This window comes from Drosophila navojoa, chromosome X (assembly GCF_054131105.1).
Source record: "Drosophila navojoa isolate 15081-1374.11 chromosome X, UAZ_NAV_1.0, whole genome shotgun sequence".
Classification (NCBI taxonomy): Eukaryota; Metazoa; Arthropoda; class Insecta; order Diptera; family Drosophilidae; genus Drosophila; species Drosophila navojoa.
In genome coordinates this window covers 16,645,408-16,667,464 of record NC_142895.1, presented here as the reverse complement: position 1 = coordinate 16,667,464, position 22,057 = coordinate 16,645,408, and the positions used below count along the sequence as shown (strand labels likewise).

At 38.4% G+C, this 22,057-nt stretch overlaps 1 protein-coding gene and 1 long non-coding RNA gene across 7 annotated transcripts in view; one reads left to right on the top strand and one right to left on the bottom strand.

Moving 5' to 3' along the window:
- Nucleotides 1-22,057, top strand: part of futsch (microtubule-associated protein futsch) — a 115,200-nt gene that overhangs the window by 32,395 nt on the left and 60,748 nt on the right. For 2 of the 6 annotated variants that reach the window (XM_089263235.1, XM_089263230.1), the window contains exon 1: nt 15,950-16,197. The exons of 1 other annotated variant lie outside the window; for it this stretch is intronic. The gene's annotated coding sequence lies outside the window, so the exon portion shown is untranslated. Of the gene's footprint in view, nt 1-15,949; nt 16,198-17,393; nt 17,527-18,424; nt 19,246-22,057 lie in introns of those variants that run through there. 3 more of the 6 variants (XM_089263232.1, XM_089263231.1, XM_089263233.1) reach the window with 3 other exon arrangements.
- Nucleotides 1-22,057, bottom strand: part of LOC149090652 (uncharacterized) — a 110,549-nt gene that overhangs the window by 68,700 nt on the left and 19,792 nt on the right. The window lies entirely within an intron of this gene.

The window sequence follows — 22,057 nt, the reverse complement described above, 5'->3', positions numbered from 1 at the left end:
AAAGAGCTATATATTTTACCTTGCAATAATGTGCTTTGATTTTTTCGCTGGCGCGTGTCGTTTTATTTTTATTTCTCATTTTTTAATATGTTTTTCAAGTGCACACACACACACACGCACACGCACACATTGAGATGGCTTTACATGTATTTAAGTTGTTTTTGCTGCATGTTTGATGCCGTCTGCCTCTTGCGTCGTGAGTACAACGGCGTAAAGTGGCCAACAAGCCGTTAAGCGTGCTCTCCTGCCATGCATGCGCTCTTCACACACACACACACACACACACACACACACACACACACACACACACACACACACACACACACACACACACACACACTCTAACTAACAGCTGCCCAGAAGCTTTAATAAATATATATGTATATATAAGCATATACATAAAATAGAAGAAAAGCAAAGAAAACAAATGCAAATAAAACTCAGTTCAGAGTTGACAAAAGGGTTGCAAAACTGCTGCTCATTACCAAAAGTTGACTCTGTGTGTGTGTGTGAGTGTGTGTGTGTGTGCAAAGTTGCAGTTGCATTATGATATAAGGTTGCTAGCACAATAACTGCCACAACTAAAGCGGGCAGCCATGATAAATGGCTCACGAACTTTTCTCTCGAACAATTGCAGAACTTGCGTTGCGGCGCCTATGCGTATGCCACACATTTGCGACGCCACGATGTGACCCCTCCGCGGCCAGCCCTGGCGACTGCCCTCCCTCTCCTTCTCTCTCTCATTCTACCATTACTACTGCCTTTCAGGCCTTCTTGGCAGCAGCTCAATTCCTGCTCCGCCGCATCTTTCCCTGAGCTGCAGACCCAGTTACAGCTGGCCTGGCACAAAACTTACCAGACAATTGCAATTGCAATTGCTCTCTCTCCCTTCTCCCTCTCTCTCTCTCTCTCTCTAATTCGCTTTTTTTTTTTGAAATCTCGTTCAGTCGCGTGTGCATCCTTTTGCCAAGTTGAAAATTAGCTGCGTTTTATGGGCTTGATTCTTAGAAAGTTGGCCATAAAAAATGTAAACGTCTTTACGTGCATACGGCAAATGCATTAACTCTTAATTTTTCCGAAACACAGAGCTAGCTCATTAAGTTAGTCCAGTTTTATTTACTTGCTCAAATGTTTTTTTATTGCATTTACAAATGAACTAACGGGTGTGTATATGAACTACCAAAATGAACTAGTTCGTCGAACTGGTTCACTTACATACATATATTTGAAAATATTCATAAAAAACTTTAAAATTTGTAAAATGAACGAGTTCATTAACCAGACTCATTTATTTACTTGAGTATTAACGATGTTTTATGTGTGTTTCATATGAACTAGTTCATTGAATTTACAAATATTTTTAAGTATCAAATATGAACTAGTTCACTAAGCAAATTTTTTATTTTTTTTTTTTTATTTTTTATGTTACACAAATGAACTAGTTCATTAAGGTAACAAATAAATATTTTGCCTGAAATTTTTTGTAGAGAAATATATTGGTTCGTGAACCTTTAGCAATTCTCTTAGGTCCTTTCATTTAACTTCTTATTTCAAATAAAGTTTCGATTAAGAACTGAATTGCACTCTAAGTGGATTTTTAGACTTTAATTTCCTAGCTATTTACACTGAGGCCAGTAAACAGACCAAGCTCCCATTGCTCAGACATTTTATAAATACACATACATATACCTATGTATATGTACATACACACGCATACCTACATGTATAGTTACATCATTACATGTAGTTACATGGCTGCATGTTGACTGCTTGTCTAGCTGTGTTGTCATTGTCAATTGGCGCTGGCTCAAAAGGCTGTCGGCTTGGTATCTAATTTAATGGGAGCCCCAGCAAGGATAACAGCCTTGTGGCGTCTGCATTGCTTAAGCGGTCAAATGTCTGTGCGGGCATTTGCTGCATTGTCAATTGGCATTCAATTACTGAACTTTGGCCGGCACTCTAATTAAATGATCGATGGATCAATCAATCAATTGACCAATCTCACAATCTGCATGCTGTTCGTATGCCGCATCAATCTTGCGGCAACAGCGCTGATCCAGTTGCCATGTGGCAGCTGACCTTTTTAGCCATTTGCATTCGCTGCGGTTGCAGCTGCAACTGTTGCCTATGCAGAGCGTAATCCCCGCTGGGGATGCAAATGGTGGGGCTAGATGATATACCTGGAAAACACATTAAAGCAAGTGATAAAGCATGTCCAATTGAATGCATATATACATATTCTACAGAATTTTGTATTAAGCAATATAAATACTACTTATATATGGATATGAAGTGCCTTAAGCAAGCTTTCATTTAAGCTGACTGAAATTTGCGTATATACTCTTAAAAAAAATAAAATACTATGTGTGTATTTATATATCTAAGTGTGTAAATATCATATTATTATATTTTCTCTAATTTGTATAAACGCTTTACTCAGCTCTTAGCTCACACTAGATTGAGTTTCTATGTATACATGTGTGCATAGAAGTACATGCATGCACACACATATATATGTATGTGTGTGTGTGCTGATCGCTTTTTATTCGTCCATCGCAATCGTAATGAGCCTGTGTAAAGAGCTTAAGTAGTCATCTCGCTCTCACTCAGCAGCATCATTACTCTCAGCTCGCATTACTTGCGGCTGCAGCTATCTTTGTCTCGCTCTCTCTTTCTTTTCGAGTGAGCAGTAGTAAACGTAGAAAGTGCGTAGAGTACAACTACAACGCAAACTCACTCGGATAATATAGAAGCTCAGCGGCTCAATAGCAGCTCTCAGTCTCTCACCAATACAAATACAATACAGTAGGAGCCAATCACGATCAAATTGAAGAGAGGTAGGAGATTGGAAATAGAAATGCACATGTATGCAAATACATATGCATGTATATACAAATATGCGCTAAATATATACTTTTGTTATAATTGTTTTTTATTTAAATATATTTGTTATAATTGTTTTATATTTAAATAATAAACGTAAATAAATAAACGTAAAAGATTATATTTTTAATAAAATGAAATCTGAGTTTTTTATTTTATTTAATATAAAGCTATGTCACTATTGTACAACAAAATTTAATATTAAATAATGTTTTTTAATAACATTATTTTTCTCAGTTTGAACTATTCTCTTGTAATAAATAAAATTCGGTCTCTTTAATATAATGTTTTGCTCCTTTTTATAAGCTTTAAGCTAATATTATGCTGTCCCATTCAAGCTAAGTAAGCAGCTTATGAATATGAATAGAAGATAATGCTAAAGCTCTTGTTTATTGAGTGCATTTGAATAAAATTTGCTGCACGGCCTATAACTATTTATTTAAAAGTTATTTATGATATGGCTGAAAATATGACTGAGCGTAAGTAAAGTGTTTGTGTTTGTGTGTGTGTGCGTGCGCGTGTGTAGGTGTGTGCGTGTGTGTCGCATAACATAAATCGTTTTGGCCTGGCTTTAATGTGCGTCCTCGTTTTGGCATTGTCAGCCCTTTGGGTGCTGTCTAATTGGCCAACTGGCTGGCTGGCTGGCTGGCATGATGCATTGACAAACTAGCTAACTGACTAACTGACTAACTGTCTAACTGTCTTTTGGCAGCATCTCTCAATGTGGGCTCTCAATATCTGCGGCACTGCGTCTTTTGGAACTTATTGGTTCTTGGCTCTGGGCCTGGTTATTCGGCAATATGCTTGCCATTTTATGACATCGCCCACGCCTCCAACCGCCTCCCAATTTGGCATTTGCATATGAATGACAGTGTATGGCATATGAAAAGGAAAGCAATGCAAATCAATAAACAGACAGACGACATGTGTCTGTGTGTGTGTGTGTGTGCGAGTGCGAGTGCGTGTGTGTGCGGTCCACAAATCCAGATATTATGCAAGCCAAATGGCAGCAGCACCACCGCCGGCTTGCCAAATCTCAAGCTCAGCTCGATTACGTTCAGGTGTAATCAACATTTCGATAAATTTATGGGCATCTGGTGTCGACGCCAGTCGGGGAAATGCATGCGGCAGCAAAGTTGTACATGGGACTGCTGCAGTTGTACATTTGATATCAGCAGGTGACATTTCACAGGGCTGTGTGTTAAGTGCTGCCCTGGAGGGTAGAAAGAGAAAGAGAGCGGGCGAGCGATAGAGAGAGATGGAGAGATACAGGCCTAATAGATATGTACAGTAATGCCGGCGGCATTTCAATTTAAGTTGCCACGTGTCAACGGCGCACACAATCCACACTGACACTTGAAGCACAGCGAGCACCAACAACAACAACGACAACAACGACAGCAAACAACAATAAAAAAAAGCAGAAAAGCAAAGGAAAACCAAAAAAAAGGACTAACTTGCCACGACTCCACTACTGCGCTGCTATGGGGCATGCGGCACGGCTTAAGCTGGCCCTTTTGTTGGCTTTTACTTTATGGCTGCTTAGGCTGGCTGCCGCATCGATTTACGGCAAACTTGCCACACAAAATGAGCTCTGCTTTTAGGCAGAACCCCAGACGCTCATACATACAAATACAATACATACATACTTACTAATATATATATATATATACATGTATATATATAGCAATTCAAATAAAACGCAAGCAACGCCCAGCAGGTGGCGCCACTGCCAGGGCAGCCGGAACAGCACCTTGTCTCACCTTAACTTTTGGCCTTAATACCAGCTGACGTGCAGCTGATATAAAACTTAATTAAAGCAAGACCTTATAGGCGGGGCCATATTCTATTTTAAAGCCAAAACACATTGGCTTTTTAATATGTGTTCTTATTTATATACATAAAATAAGTGCTTTCATAAAATAATTTTACGCTTTTAATTGACAAAGTGATATAGGAGGAATAGCAATAGCAATAGAAGGTATAATATAATAATATAATACAATAAATAAAATATATTAATATAATATAAATTATATATTATATATATTTATATATACAATATCTGAATACTTGCGATCTATGGCATATGAAGTAAATTTAGTTAGTTTTTAATATATATTAAAATAATTAAAGTATTAAAAAAAGTGTATCAATAAATATAAATTTAAATAAATTAATCTCGATATGCAAAAAAAAAAAAAAAAATTAAATAAAAAAATATATAAATAAATTTATCTCGATATGCAAAAAAAAAAAATTAAATAAAAAAATAAATAAATAAATAAATAAATTTGTTTTTTGAATAATAATAATAATAATTCTTAAGTCTGTTCAAATTGTGTAAATTAGACTTAAGAATTATTATTATTATTATTCAAAAAACAAATTTTACACATTTTGAGCTGATTTCATAAGTTTCATAATTAAAGGGCAAATCAATATTCAATATTTTCATATCCAAATGATTCTAATAAAGAAAATTATTAAAATATAGTTAAACGAAATAGCCCTGCTCTAGCTGGTCCAGGTTTACAGAGAGAGAGAGAGAGAGAGAGAGAGAGAGAGAGATACAGAGAGAGAGAGGCAGAGAGAGCGAGAGAGGGGCAGACTCTATATGAAATCCTATTACAACTGCATTCAAATACAAACAAATGTTTCTCTTTTGGCAAATGTAGAACTGAATTGAAGTGCGACAGTCTGCTTGAGCTTATGTGGAAGCCATTGAGCCAGGCTAATCGATTGGCCTCTTCAAATATTTATAATGCAAATGGAAATTCTTTCGAATGTACACATTAAATTACAGATTTACATAAGCCGTTGAGATGCCATTTTCATGATTTTCTCTGATGTTTGTTATGCTGGGAGCAAGTTGGAAAAATCTACTCCCAAACATGCAATTATAGAGCTGTTGTCGCAGCAGCTCACTGAACGGAATGGCTAAGGACGGCAAGTTGGGTCACATCTGCGGTCAGGCAAATGACATTTAACAAGGCAATTAAGTAGTTGGCATTACAGTCGTGACAAGCGGGAATCTCAAAAGGCTGTCCCAAGAGTGAGAGAGAGCGAGAGGGGAGAGAGAGAGAGGGAGATGTGTCCTTTTTGCCTTTGCGTGCTGCCACAAAAACCACAATACTTAGCAGGAACAACAACAACGACAACAGCAACAACAACTCGAACAGGAGAATGGACAACAACGGAGAACCGGCAACTGGCAACTGGCAACTGGCAGCTGGCATGTGATGTCTGACCTTGAAATTTATGGCTTAATATAATAAAATGCCCAAAAGTATGCAATGTTAAAGTGAACGACGCCATTTCTGGCTGCCTTTGGGGCAGCCATTCGCTCCGCTCCGCCCCGTTCCACCGCCCATCGGCATCCAGCGCCATATACAAAAATAAAACGCAATTCTGGCAGACGCAGACCTCACTCACTCACACACACACACGCACACAAAAGGGAAATGAAATATTAATAATAATAAAAGCAACAAGAAGGCACAACAACAAAAAAAAGAAAGAAAGAGAAAGAAAACAAAATCAAAACACAATAGATGAAAATAGCATGAAAAGAACACAAAATTTATGCCGTTTATATATGTGTGGTCGAGCCAGGGCCAAGGGAGGGGCTGGCGCTGGGGTTGCGGTGGAGCGTCCCTTTCGAAAAATTGACTAGCAAATGTTTATCAAGCCACGCCCAGCCGCTCAACTTGTGGCTCGATTTACGGCTTAAAATACATTTTTCAATTTCATCATCGAATTTCATAAAACAAGGAACGAAAGGCAAAAGCGGCAAGCAGACGGCCCGTAGGGAATGCTCGACTAGATGTTACCCTGACGCTGGCATAGAGCAGGTGTACATATGTATGAGCATACATAAGCATAATCATGCGCTTCTTCTTCCACATCTTCTTCATAAGCGCTAGAGTTAGACTCAATAAATTTTTGACCTTTTGAGCGATTTTATTGCAATTTTTAGCACACGAAGCGCGTTCATGTGATAAGCCACAAATGTTTATCGGCAAAAATGTTGAGAGTCAACATTTGAAAGCATCCGAATTTATTTAAGTCACGCTCGAGTGCTGCCTGCTTTGTAGATGAATGAGACGTGCATAATAGAAGTAAAGTTTATCAACGATTCCAGTCGGAGACAAAAATGGAAGGACACACGATAGACTACAGATGGAAGATTCAAGCAATTGAAACATTGATAAATTGAACATGCAATGTAGATGATGGAAGTGTCATGATTGAACACGGACAATTTCAGATTATAATTGTAAGTTGAGATCGAAGATAGAAATGTAAAGATGGAACAGTGAAAGTCGAAGATGGAACATTGAAAATTAATAGTCGTAAATATAGAGAATTAAATTTGTAGATAATTGAAATCTACAGATGGAACACGAGACATTAAAGACTGAAAATTGATGTGAGATTCAATATTGACAGATAATATATATATTGAAAGATGATACATATGTATGTAGACGACCAAATATAATGGAATAAAGACGAGAATTGAATGGGCATACATAGACAGACAAGAAGATAGATAGACAAGAGAAAGCTATGCTGCTTTACAATAACTGAGTGAGATCCATGCTGAACTAAACGTTGAAAATTCTTATTTAATTGTAAATAAGTACGCTTTACTCCATAGAAAAAACTTACTTGATTCCCTCAGGAATGTGTTAGGAGCGAAGAACAAGTATTTCTCTTGAGTCTCTGTGCTCAATTGTTTTGTGTGCTGTGATTGATCCTAAATTAAAAGTTGAACATATTCCCTAGGGGTAAAAACGGCGCTACATGAATCTACCTACGTCAAAAGCTATGCTTTCTTACGTAACGTGACGTAAAGCCCCACAAAGAGACATGCAAGAGAGGAGAGACAAAGAGAAGGACATATATACAAACAGACAGACAAACAAACAGTTAGATATGTTTAGCTAGCGCTAGACAGCGGGACAGAGGCAGGACGCGTATATCCTCAATAGCTATTACTTTTGATCTAGATAATATACATATATGTGTGTGTATAGCATTGACCATGCTGTACGCAGACCTCACTTACATGTACTTGGACAAAATCAATATACCCCATGCAGTGGGTGGAGCACAGCTGATTGGTATTATAATTGAAGTGTATTGGCCATTGAAGTGGCTATAAAAGCTGAAGAGATTTATTTTTAGTTTTGGCATTCATAATGTATATATACCATATAACATTTTAGACTTGATATTTCGAATATATATATATTTATTATAGATATATGTATATGCATATAATTATATGTTCGTGTTAGAATAAATCCAAAATTCATCGAAGTAACAAATGCGCGTAGCAGCGGCGCGTTTTAGTGAGCTTTTGCATTGGCTACACACATATGACGTCACAATGGGGACACACACTTGTAAGCCCACATACACACACACTCACATATATATATATATATATATATATATATATATATATATATATATATGTATATATATATATATATGTATATATATGTATATGTATATTGCTATTTGATGTGTAAATCTAAACGGCGCCAGCAAAAAGCTAGACAAAATGGCTAAGGCGCAGTTAGCACACACACACACACACACACACACACACACACACACACACACACACACACACACACACACACACACACACACACACACCACACACGCACACACACACACACACACCACACACCACACACACACACACACACACACACACACACACACACACACACACACACACACCACACACACACACCACCACACACACACACACACACACACACACACACACACACACACACACACACACACATCACACACACACACACACACACACCACACACACACACACACACACACACACACACACACACACACACACACACACACACACACACACACACACACACACACACACACACACACACACACACACACACACACACACACACACACACACACACACACACACACACACACACACACACACACACACACACACACACACACACACACACACACACACACACACACACACACACACACACACACACACACACACACACACACACATGCACACACATGCAGACAGACATATACAAACGCACACACATTTGTCAATTTTTGGCACACTTCAGAATTAGAAGCGAGTGCAAATGTGGCTTAGACGCGATTTCAGATCTAGTTTGAAGGCCACGCTGCGTATGCGCAATAATTTTTGATAAAACTTTTGCCAGCCCTGCGGGGGAAACAATTCCCTTTTGGCTGTTGCCTTGTTGTTGCTGTTCTGTTGCTGTCGCCTGACAAGCTTGGCGAGCGACTTATCAAACACCAAGTTTATAATTAATGTGCCAAATGAGGACGCAACCGCAAGTAGTTTGCACTTAACACCGTCTGCCATTTCCCATCGTACAGGAATAGCTGCAACAGCAACAGCAACAGCAACAGCAACACGAACAACAACAACAGCGATAATATAGGTAGATAAAGGTGGCAGCAACAGCAACCATCAGCGGTCAGACAGCAGCGACGCATGCCACTTGCAACTTCCGTTTCCGGCCGATGGCGTTGCAAGACACCAAAAATAACAACAACAAAAGAAGCAGAAACTATAAAAAGTTGTCTACGCGACGTTGCACGACTGCACAATACCCTGTTCGGGCAAATTGTGAGCTTTCAGCTGAGCTCTGAGGTGAGAGAGCTAAGGATTAGAGTAAATATTTCCCAACCTTCAGTCTGATTTCACTGAGAGATACTTCGTTCATTCAAGATAAATAAACATATGTATGAATAATAATATTAAGTACTTTGAATATACCCTCTTAGCAGCTTGGTAGTAAAAAATTAATAAAAATTTTATAATCTGCAGAGAACAATAAGGAAAATATCCTATAAAATCACTCAGCTCTGAAGCCAGACTAAATTTGATAAGGTGAGCCAGGGATAGCTATTATTTTCATACTCAGCTATGAAACGAAACGAGCATATTGGTTTTTTGCAATGTTCGCCTTGACAACGAATTAGGAGAAACGAATTAGATTTCTTCTTAACGCGAGAGAAAGATTCCCGAGTCTCCAAATAATGTTGCAATGGCCCAAAATACAATGTTGTCGTTGGTAAACTTCTGGTAAGCCTTTCATAAGAGGCGTGGTATATCAATATTTGTATTTGAGATTTTGACTTTGAAGATTTTCTTTCTCTTGCTTCTATCTCTTCGCTCACTTTGCGCTCACTTCTCGCTAGTCGTTTGATTCCCTCTTATTTTATATCTTTCACTCTTCCATTTCTCGCCTCTCTCCTCTCTCTGCCCTCTCTTCCATCTCTCTCTCCTCTGTCTCTCCTGACTACCCTCTCTTACCGTTCTCTCCTCTTTCCTATCTATCGCGCTCTCTCTTCATATGTCTGCCTATCTCTCTCTCTCTCTCTCTCCTGCCTCTCTCTCTCTCTTGAAATAGATTCCTCAACACTCGTCTATGCCATTTCGTGCACTTTTCTAGGGTATAAAAATCGTTACGAAAATGATTCGAAATTGCCGCAAATGACTGCAGAAGCCTTTGGCTTGTTTAAGGTCCTGACATTTTCGAACAGAGCGTTTGAAATTTATTAGGCTTACGAAACAAGGACACACACACTTACACACACACGCAAACCAGAAAAAAAGACAGAAATGTAGGCAACAAAATGTATCGAATTCCCTTGCGATTCTCTCATTCGTTCTCGCTTTTCTTTCGTTTCGCCTGCTTTGCACATTTCTTTTGTGGATCATTAGCATTTGGCTGACTTTTTAATGAATGTCGCGTAATTAGTTTTGCTGTCCACCGACGCCGCCAGGTGGCGCCAGCGGCCCCTAGTGAAGACGCGGCTAGGGTTAAAAGATGCACGACGTTATAATTAAAATGCGACAGAGGGCGAGAGAGAGAGAGAGAGAGATAGAGGGAGGTAGGTAAAGAGAGAAAAATGTTCACAGATTTAATATAATTATAATGAACGTAATTATGCAAGAAAAAAGGAAATAAGAAAAGGGCAACGCAGGTAAAATACACACATACACAGACACACATAAGCACACAGCCTACAAAAATCAATATAACAAGTCAAGGCACACACACACACACACACAGAGACCTTTTGGTGTCTTGCGGGGCAGCTGTCTTCCTTTTTGGCTGGCGTCGTTAATAAATTTTCCATAGCATTTTAGTTGGCTCTTTTCTACAATTTTTATGGCCACAATAAAATGCAAGTTACCGGCTGCTTTCAGGCCTGGCGACAGCCAACTGGTTTCCCACTCCCCCAGGATGTGTGGGGGGAGGGTTTGGCCGGGGCAGCCTCGGGGTCGGGTGTCGGGTGTCAGGTGTCGGGTTCACGGTGGGTAAGGGTTGAACTGTAAGTGTATTGCGCACGCGATGCAGCCGCTAGAGATGGCAGCCAAGCAGAGCTTGCCTCCGTATATGGGGCAAGTACTTAGGATCCATTAACTAACTGCATGTCGAAGCTATAACTCTACATGCTATATGCTATATCTATGGCTATATACCTTATGGCCCTAATGGATAGTTAGCTGAGTATTGAATATTGCTGAAAGTTGGGCTTAAGACAAACAACAAGTCACTAAATGGTGTTTAAGGGCTGTTAACAGTTCCTTTGTTTGATTTTAGGAAAGTAGATTTATAGTCTTAAGCACAAAAAAAAAAAAAAAAACAAAAAATAAATAAATAAATAAAAATAAATTTATTTTTTAATTAAAAAAAAAATAAAATAAAATAAAAAAATAAATAATGGTCATGTTTATTGAAAATTTATTGTATTAAATTATTAATTAAGAAACGCACGCACAATTTCGATAGATAAATATATTAAAATTTGGATTTATTTCATTACATTTGTAATAGCTGCGAAGAACTATAAAAGATGCTGACATAAAGACCCTAAGGTTTTTCTCGATCAAGACGAGATCAAAATATCCGATAAATATATAAATAAGCTTATATATGTAAATATACATACATATATTGCCCATGTCCACGCAAATTAATTAGCTGGAGAAGTACTACAAAATACAGAGCAAAGGTCTCTAATAAGCTTTCCTCGTCCTGAAACTTGCAAATAGACAACAGAATATACATATTTACATATTGACTGAGGTCAATGGAGCGTAAGCCATTCGATTTTTGTTTTAATGGTTAATGTCTTATTTTAATGCAAATAAAACTTAAATTAAATAAAGAATCTGTTCGATATACAAATGATTTTTTTTTCTATTTATTTATTTTTTTTTTTATTATTTATTGACTTTATTTAAATTTTTTTAAGGCAAATTTGTGAGAGAAATATATTATTGCAATTATTTTTTGCATTTAATTAAGATTAAAAATTAAAAAAAAAAAAAAATAACTGTATATTTTAATACAAATGTAAAAGAGAAATATATATATAAAATTAATTTATTAACTTATATATAATCCCATTTCACTCAAATTGCGAGTCCTAAAGTCAAAAATTTATTCATATTTGAAAATACAAAAACAGATAGATAATTTTGGTGGCGTAGTATTTATTTAACTAAAGTGAGTATATGTTATGGATAGCTTAGCTATGGTGCGACATCGGGACTAAGGACTGCGGATTGCTGTTGCTGTTGCTGTTGCAGCAGTCCGAGTGCCGTTATATTTGTGTGTGTTTTTTGGGGTCGCTTTTGTATTTATTACATTTCAATATTTGGCATGTTGTTCGTGGTTCGTGTCACAAACTTTTGAAATTAGGCAGCCAGCGAGGGAAGAGAGAGGGAGATAGAGAGAGAGAGAGAGAGCGGAATGGGAGAACAGGCGCGACTGAGTGAGAGAGAGAGAGCAGGAAGCAACTAAGTGAAAAGCCGGGCTAAAGGCATTTTCTTGGCTTGCATAGCCGGCGCCGCTAAGTATGCAACGCCGTTTCGTGTTAAGTCATAATTAAATGAAATTCAACTGTGTTCTTTTAGCTCCATGCACGAGAGCGAGATGGATATATGCAGCCGTGTAGCTGCTTCAGTTCTGCGTGCCATCGCTGCATTTGTAAGAATTTTTTTCTTTCTGACTGCCCTTCAGTAAACCCATTGACTCCCAACCCAAAGAGGGGAGTGTCGAAAACAGCAACTGAACTGAAAGAGAGAGAGAGAGAGAGAAGAAGGAGAAGGAGACAGCAACAGCAATGACAGAAACAATATCAATGAATGTAACTATGTAGCTATGCATGACGGGCATCCAATAAATGTTAAAAGTCAAATTATAGAAGCATTGATTGGATTATAAGGGGCGTGGCTCCACATTTGTGCACCGTTTCACATCATGACAGTTCCGTCAGGTCTCCCATGGTTAAACAGGAGCTTAGCTCCAGTTTATTTTCCATTACAAAAAGTTGATTTGAGTTGCTGTTGCTGTGCAGTCAGACAATAAATGCTGAAAATCAATTGAATTGAAGGTCTTTCATATTTATTTATAGTTAAGTCTTATGGAATATGTTGTATAGATCAAGCAGTTTGATATTTTATCCAAAATTGTATTCTATATTCCTTTTTGTATATCTTTGACAATAAAATATTTTTATACATTTTTCTCCCTTCCTCTTCAATCTCTTCTTCTCCTTTATCTCTTTAATTTTTCCTTACTATCCTATGACCACCCCTTTCTTCTCTTCCATGCGTCTACTTTTCATCTTTCATTTTTCATCTTTATCGCTTGTTTGTTATATTCTTTATTTTGCCTTCTGTTAATTTCGTTTCTTACTCTGATGCGCTTTTATTGAATATCCTTCTTGCCTTCTCCCTTATCCTTTTTTCTTTTGTCAAAGCTCTTCTCTGTCATTTCCTCTCTTTCTTTCTCTCTCGCTCAGACTCTCTCTTGATTACTTTCTGGGTGTCTTTCTATTCTTCGACTTTTCTGTGTCTCGGTTTCTCTCTGCTTCTTTCAGAGATATATCTCTGTGAACGAATACACTTGACTAAGATGGTGTTTAGTTTCGTATTGATCTTTATTATTCTGAGCCTGGGTTTATATACCCAGACTCATGTATAATTTCAACCCTTAAATCTAATGTATCTATTGCTGAGTGTGTAAGGCTCAGCATTGGGCTATTACATATTCTTATCTTATCGCTGAGTGTGTAAGACTCCGCGTTGGTCTATTAGCTATTCTTATCCTATCGCTGAGTTTGTAAGGCTCAGCGCTCGTCTCCTTCGTAATCTGACTCTGGGGTTGCAAGGGTTGGTCTTCATTTGTATATTTATGCAGTCCGTACATGTGGCCCTTATCGCTATCACAGCGCACTACCTGCTAGTCGCTGAGTGCGTCGGAGGCATGTATACGATCATCGTATATTCATATGTTCATGCCTGAACACTCTGTCTCTCTCTTTCTCTCTCTCTCTCTCTCTCTCTCTCTCTCTCTCTCTCTCTCTCTCTTTGTCATTCGCAGTCTCTCGATTTCTCTCCATTTCTATCTATTTCTGACTTAGACTATATCTTTCCCATTCTTTCCATTTCCTAAACTCTCTTATTTGTTTCTAATTCACTTTCTCTCACTCTTTTTTTTTCTACCCATCTCTCGCCTCCTTTCTCTCCCTCTCTCTCTCTCCCTCTCTCTCTCTCTCTCTCTCTCTCTCTCTCTCTCTCTCTCTCTCTCTCTCCCTCTCTCTCTCGCTCTCCCTCTCTCTCTCTCCCTCTCTCCCTCTCGCTCTCTCCCTCTCTCTCTCCCTCTCTGTCGTGCAACTTGTTTTCGATGTTCGCTCTGCCACAGCCGGCAACTATCGTGGCTCAACGTGATTATCATCGTAGTCATTGTGTGGCTTCTGTGTGCGTGTGTGTGTGGTGCGTGATAATGAGGTTGTTTATCGTGGGCCGTGGCTGAGGAACAGCTGTTCGTCGTCGCCTGCTGGATGCTGTCGGCTCCGACTGAGCTCTGCAGTCGCTGCGAGCAGCTGTTGTTGTTGCTGCCGCTGCTGGCACTCGATTGGGGCGCCTGCGCCACTGGAAGCGGCTAAAGGTTTGTCACATGTTTTTGGCCACCTAGAAAACATCGCATGTTGCTTCCAATGTGCCACAAAAGGCAAGAGGCAAAAGGCAAAAGGCAAAAGCAGCAGCAACAACTGCCGCGAATTGGAAATGCTAGCGACATTGCAGTCGTGCGGCCGAGCAGCGAGCAGAGCAAAGCAGAGACAGTTAGCCAGCCAGTTCGTCTGTCAGTCAGCCAGCCAGCCAGTGAGTCAGTCAGTCAGTCAGCCAGTCAGTGTGTCAGCGTCGAGTGTATGAAATTTGTGCAACTGCCAGCAAGTTTAAATGTTCAATTGTTTAAAACATTTGCCAAGTGCTCCGCGTGCTCGCCTCACAAACTTGTGGCAATCAATCAATTAGCCCAAGACCCAGCCGCTGCCAAGGGGGCAGCCAAGACGCCCAGAAGCCAAGTCAATCTCTCCCAATCTGCACCAGACGACGCAGCAGCAGCAGCAGCAAGCAAAATAAGAATAACAACAACAACAACAACAACAGCAACACCAACACCAACAGCAATAACAAGAATTAGTATAAAAAAATCAATATCCGTCTAAAGTTTATTTCGGCTTAACTCAAATGGAACTAGAAGTTCAACAACAGCAACTGGAACAACAACAGCAGCAGCAACAACAACAACAACACTGAGAGCTACGATTAGTTAACTCAATTGATCCGCGCCTAAAAGTCCACGAAAAAACGCAAAACAAAACTGAATTCTGATAAAAAGTTACTAACAATTATCAATAAATATATATATATACATCATAGCCCCAGTTAATCATATAACTGTTTTTCAAATTTAAGCAACTTGCATTAAATTAAAAAAAAAAAACTGGCCAAACTATATCCAATTTAAATATTATAATTCATTTATATTCGCGCTTTTTGCTAAACTGCATTCGCTTACGCAATATATTAAAAAAAAAACTAAAAAAAAACAAAAGTAAAAAAAAAAATAAATAAAAAATACGCCTATTAAGTTTGTCAAATTTAAAAATATAAATAAAATATAAAAAAGTCCATTTTGTGCTAAGCTTAAAAGTAAACAAAACACGCCAAAATTAATTTTGAGAGAAGCTTTAACAATAAACAAAAAAATTTATTGCAAATTTAAATAAGTATGAAAATTAATTATTATTAAAATTAATTATAAATGCTGAACTGAACAAATAAATTAAAGTTGCTCCATCCATAGTGCAAAGTGAAGTTAAATACAAAATTATATAATATTAAAAAAACATAATTAAATATATATATATAAAAATCACATTTCAAAGGTTAGTAAGAGCTAGTAATAAATATATTAATTTGTTAAAATAACAAATACATTTTAATAATATTAAAAAAATTTTAATTTATTTTTATTTTTATTTTTTGTTAAACTGTCTCCTTATATATATTTATTTTTTCTATATATATACATTTTAATAATGTTAAAAAAATATATTTTTATTTTTATTTCTATTTTTTGTTAAACTGTCTCCTTATATTTATTTATTTTTTCTATATATATACATTTTAATAATATTAAAAAATATATATATATCTATTTTTATTTTTATTCTTTGTTAAACTGTCTCCTTATATTTATTTATTTTTTTTATAAATTCTTCAAAATATTGATTAATTATTATATATAGAATAGATTTCATAGATCAGAGATCAATATTGAAGTCTGTCAAATTGCAAGTTGCTTGAACTGTGGAAAGAGCGAGGCAGAGAGAGAGAGAGAGACAGGGGATATGATGCACTGTGCATATTTGCAATTTGCGATTTGCATTCCAAGACAAATTGCTCTTGACAGCGGCAAGCTGTTGGACACGTTCGATTCAAAACTCAACGGTTGATTGAGCGCACAGCTGAGCGAGACACACACACACACACGCACGCACACACACACGCACGCACACACAGCTAGACCGATTGAGAGCATGCAGCAGAGAGCGCGGCCCACAGCTGTTTGTGTGCGAAGAGAGAGAGCGAGAACAGCCGGCAAGCGCCAAAGCAACGGTAAAATCAATATTTACTTTGCTGGCAGCTGTTTGCAGCTGTATTGGTACGTTTCGCTGTGTGCGTGTGTGTGTGTGCGTGTGCTGCTGAATCAGATGGCTCGCCTTCCAGTCATTTTGCACAGCTTTAATGCTGCGTCTTATCGCCTTGATTTGAGTTTAGCAATTGCAATTAATAATTAGTTTTGTTTGGATAGCCTGCTGCTGGATAACGTGGGCTGATCCTGGGTCTAGCCCTCTGCCCGGATTGCCATTCAACTTTGGCATTTGCTGCGACTGGAAGTTGCGTAATTTCATTAGCGTTGCCCAATCGAATATCGTGCACATCGACTTCCAGTCGGTCGGCGTTTAGCGGCTTTTTCCTTCCACGTCCTTGTTTTTGTTTTTTTTTGTTTTTTGTTTTTGGCTCTGACACGAGGACGCGGCGTCGTTAACGAGATATCGTCGTCGACTGCTGCTGCTGCTGCTATGTACGTACATACATATATCCGCCGTGCTGTCCGGCAATTCGTGGTCAGCGTCTCAGTTGTTATCCGAGTGTCTTGTGCATTATATGAGTAACAATTCATAGTCCGTCGCACTTCTAAAACAAAGCACGTAAATATATATCTATATATAAACTGCGTGAATCTTGAAATAGAATAATATATGTTAATTGTATACAGTCGTTATAATTTACGAATATATTTGAGCAATAAATGTATGTGTGCTTGGCGCTTATTACAAATATTTTGTGGTATTTTTTTTTCAAGTTTCAAATAAAAATACAAATTTTGTGTTATTATGGAGAATTTGTATATGAATATAATAAATTTTGTATATGTGTATTTGCAAATATTACAATATACAAATAAATATTGTTTTAATTGATTATTAGCCGTCGATAAGATAACGAAATTTCTGTGCTATTAATCAGTAATATGCATATATAGACGAGCTTTTTATGGTCTAATGTTCTAACAATCTATCATAGGCAAATTTTCGCTGTTTCGGCTTTCAAGACCGAATAAAATCAGCTTGCATATCATACGATTTACGAAGTACGGTAAAAGATATACGATATAGGGGCTATACGGCATACGATGTAGAATATACGATATACGAAATGTGATATATGATATATGATATTCTCGTACTTCCATTTGGAAATATCCTATTGCGCCGCTCCTAATCCTCTATATAAAGGCAAAGATCACAAAAGCTATAAAAGATTTAATACGTCGATTTATTTTTTCATAAATTTTAACTTAGTATTCATTCATTGAATTTTACTTTAATATCTGTGCTAGAAAAAATTCCCTAAATTACAAATTTTATTTTTTAAATTTTCCTATGTATTTATTTATTTTTGTATTTGCTAAATTGCCTCATTTTGAGTGTGAACAAAGAAAGCTTCAAAACTCTAGCTAGATTTAAAGTAGGCAAAGAGTTGCGCGTATACGCTATTTGCATGGGTTAAAGTGCGAGAAGGGTGGCGGTAGGTGGGAGCAGGGAGGAGGCAGCTGGTCTGCAGGGGGAGTTATGCCTACTCTATTCGGCGAGGAGTCGAGTACTTAATGCGCCAACTCCAAAATGCCAAGGCGGCATATCGACAAAATCGACGACGACGGCGGCGCCGACGAGAATGACTGGCAAAATGTTAGCCGGCGCGGAACGGTTGGGCGGGCGGGCCATGGCGCCAGTAACGAGACGAGAGCAAACGAAACAGAACGAAATGAAACGACTGGGAAACGAGCCAGAAACGAATCGAAACGAATTGAAAGCGACGAGTGAGGCTCGTTTAGCCGGCAGCACGAATCGCAAGGACGAGGACGAGCCCTCCTCGGCCCAGCTGAGCCGACAACAACAACAAGAACAGCGGCAGTGGCAGCGACAGCAGCAGCAGCGGCAGCAACAGCGACAAACAACAGTTATAAAAGCTTTGGCAGCGCCGCACGCAGACGCAGGCTGGAATAGTTCCAATAACGGCAAATAAGCCACAGTCACAGCAACAGCAACAGCAACAACAAACGCTGAAGTTGCCGTGCAGCCCCAAAATCGGCGACGAACAGACGCCGCTGCTTCGCGTCGCTGCCGCAGTCGCAGTCACAGTCGCAGTCGCCGCTTGTTTCGCTGCCCAAACGCCGACGCCGCTTCGTTGTGCGAGTTGTTCCGGCCAAAGAATCAGTCGTCGTCGAGCTTTCAAAACGTTTGCAGCAAACGAAACAAGAAATAATACAAACGTACACAAATTGTGGCAGCAGCTAAAGAAGAAGTCGCAATAACAGCAACAGCAATAGCAGCAGCCGCCGCAGCAGCAACAGCAGCAGCTACAAAGTAAATTCAATTCGAATTTTGCAGAAGTTTAACAAAAAACTTGAATATTTTTTTTAACAATTTTTTTTTTTCGACTTGCAATTGATTACGGCAATTAAAGTGACAAATTTTTGTTTCGTGTATGCATGTAAGTGTGTGTGTGTGTGTGTGTGTGCGTGCGTGCCTCAAGTTGCTTTTGGTGCAACTTCGCAGTTGCGGCCTGGTTGGAGGTTTTCTTGTGGCTTCCTTGCGGTGATATCATATAACAAATTGCCACAGTTCTCTGTGGCTAGCAACTACAACACGTGCTGGCTGCTTTCCCAGTGTGTGTGTGTGTGTGTGTATGGATGTGTGTGTGTGTGACCTATTGATTCTACAACTTCCTTTGCAGTTGTGTAGCTCAGTGCAGTTCCGTTTTATAGCGGCTTCGGTTGCAACTTCTTTTCAGTGCCCCAGTTGCCTGGCAGTTCTTCAACGTTGCAAGTGTCTAAACTGTTTTTTTTTTCGTGTATTACTTTTTTTTTTTGCTGTTCTCTTTGTAGTGATTGTTGCACTTATTTGGCTAATCATCGTGCCAATCAATTCTTGATTGAAAACTGAGCTGCAGCATTGCGTGACTCGATTGAAATCCAAAAATATACAGATATGAAAATTGATTTAATATGAGAGTAAAATGCATCCAAATCAAGCTTGGCTTTAAGCTGTGCAACTGACACATTATATATATATCATTTTGAAATATCATATTTGGGATCTCTCTTTGGGATCAAGTCAAGTTTCAAGCTAAATAAATAAAAGTTTGCTTGAAAAAAATATTTTGGGATTGATTCAATATGAGTGCAGACTTAGCTTTAAGCTGTGAAGCTTTGAGGCTTCCAGCTGAGATATTATATAGTATCATATATATTACATAATACTTAAAGCTATTTTGAGGATCAACACAGGTTACTAGCTAGAAAAAGTGAAAAATAAATAATTAAAGATTGATTCATTAATTAAGCAGAAAATATTGAGAAACATAATAAAAAAAAAAAAAAAAAAATTGTTTGTAGAGTTTTTATTTTTTAATTCAAAAGGTAGAAGAAGAAGTATGAATTGAAAAAATTTAATCAATGATCGATGCAATGCGAGTGTCTGCCTTAGTAAGGTTATACTGTATAAAAGTAATAGCCAAAGATCTTTCATATAAATAACTTAATGTATAAATATAATTTCCAAGTAATTATTAATTAAATCTTTGTAGTACAAAATATTAACAACACAAATTCAAGCTCAAAACAAATGCAGACAGAGCGAAAGAGATTGAGAGAGAGAGAGAGAGAGAGAGAGAGAGAGAGAGAGAGAGAGAGAGAGAGAGAGAGAGCGAGAGAGAGCGAGAGTGGGAGATAGAGAAACTTATTTACATTCAACATTTCCTCTACCTTTTCCTTCCTCTTCTAAAAGCGACAAAGTTGCCTCAGATTAAAGGTAAAATTGTAAAAAGACCCAAAAGAATTCCAAAGTTTACAAACTAAAAAAAAAAAAAAGAAACAAAATTTCAAACTAAAAGTTGTTGGAGATTCGCACTTTGGGACACTTTTCGTTTTTGTTAGAGAAAAGTTGAAATTAGCACGGCAAAGAGCGTTCATTTATGGCGTTAGATATTTTGTTTCGCTACAAGCCAACAGCTGAAAACTATTCAAATTTCCGTAGAGTTGAAATGGGAAAAATAAAATAATACAAAAATAAAACTAGTTTAATTTAAGCCGCTTTAGCTTAATACATTCAAATTTTGCTTTGAATTCAGAACTTATTGAAATCAAAGTAATTCTACTTAGATAACTTCAAAGTGCTCTCATGTCATTTAACTCACAATCTTGATTCGAATAGGAAAGAACATGAATTGATAGAAATTTTCCATGGAAAGCGGAAAATGCTTCCTTAATTCGAGCACGCCTGCACTTGACTTTAGCAACTGCAGATTTTGGTGGCAGATGCCGCTGAAATGTGACCAAAAATAGCAAAAACTCATTAATCAAATTCAAGGCGTGGCCAAGACCTAGAGCAAGAGCTAGACCCCTCAAAGAGCTATAGCCCTATGCGAAATGCGAAATGTAAAATACAGAATATGGCAATGCGTTTTCCCAGCACTCACAACTGACAACTTGGGCATATACCTCATAAGTGTGAATGTGTAATGCGTGTGTGTGTGTGTGTGTGGAGCTGTTTGTGGGGAGATACAATAAATGTGGCTGCATTTGCCGGCGACTGGCTGGGTGAATCATCGGGTGACGCCGCCACCAACACGGCACGAAGCAATGCCAATGGAGACACTAGCAACACCAGCAGCAGCAGCAGCAGCAGCAACAACAACAGCAGCAACAAATTGAAAGGCAGCGTCAGCGGAGCGCAACGCCTGTGGCAGGGGAGAAGGCGCATTGGGCACGTAGACCAGGCACGCGACCAAGTCCAAGTCGCAAGGAGGCAACAACAACAGCAACAGCAACAACAACAGCAACAACAGCAACAACAGCAACAACAACAACTTTGCAGGATTCCAACAACTGCGCGACAAAAATATCAAAAGGAGTTGTTCAGCTGGCTGTTGTTGTTGTTGTTGCTCTTGTTTTTTTTTTTGTGTTGTGTTGTCTTCTTTTTTTGTATTATGACTTGGTGTTGTTGTTGTTGTTGTCGCTGCTTTTTATAGTTTTCACATTCAGTCAGGCAACGCCAGCGCCTGATGACGTCGTTGTCGTTGCTGTTGCTGTTGTTGTTGTTGTCGTTACCATGGCACGATGACGACATCTTTTTGGGGGTATATGCGAGCATATGTGTGTGTTTGTGTGTGTGCTGT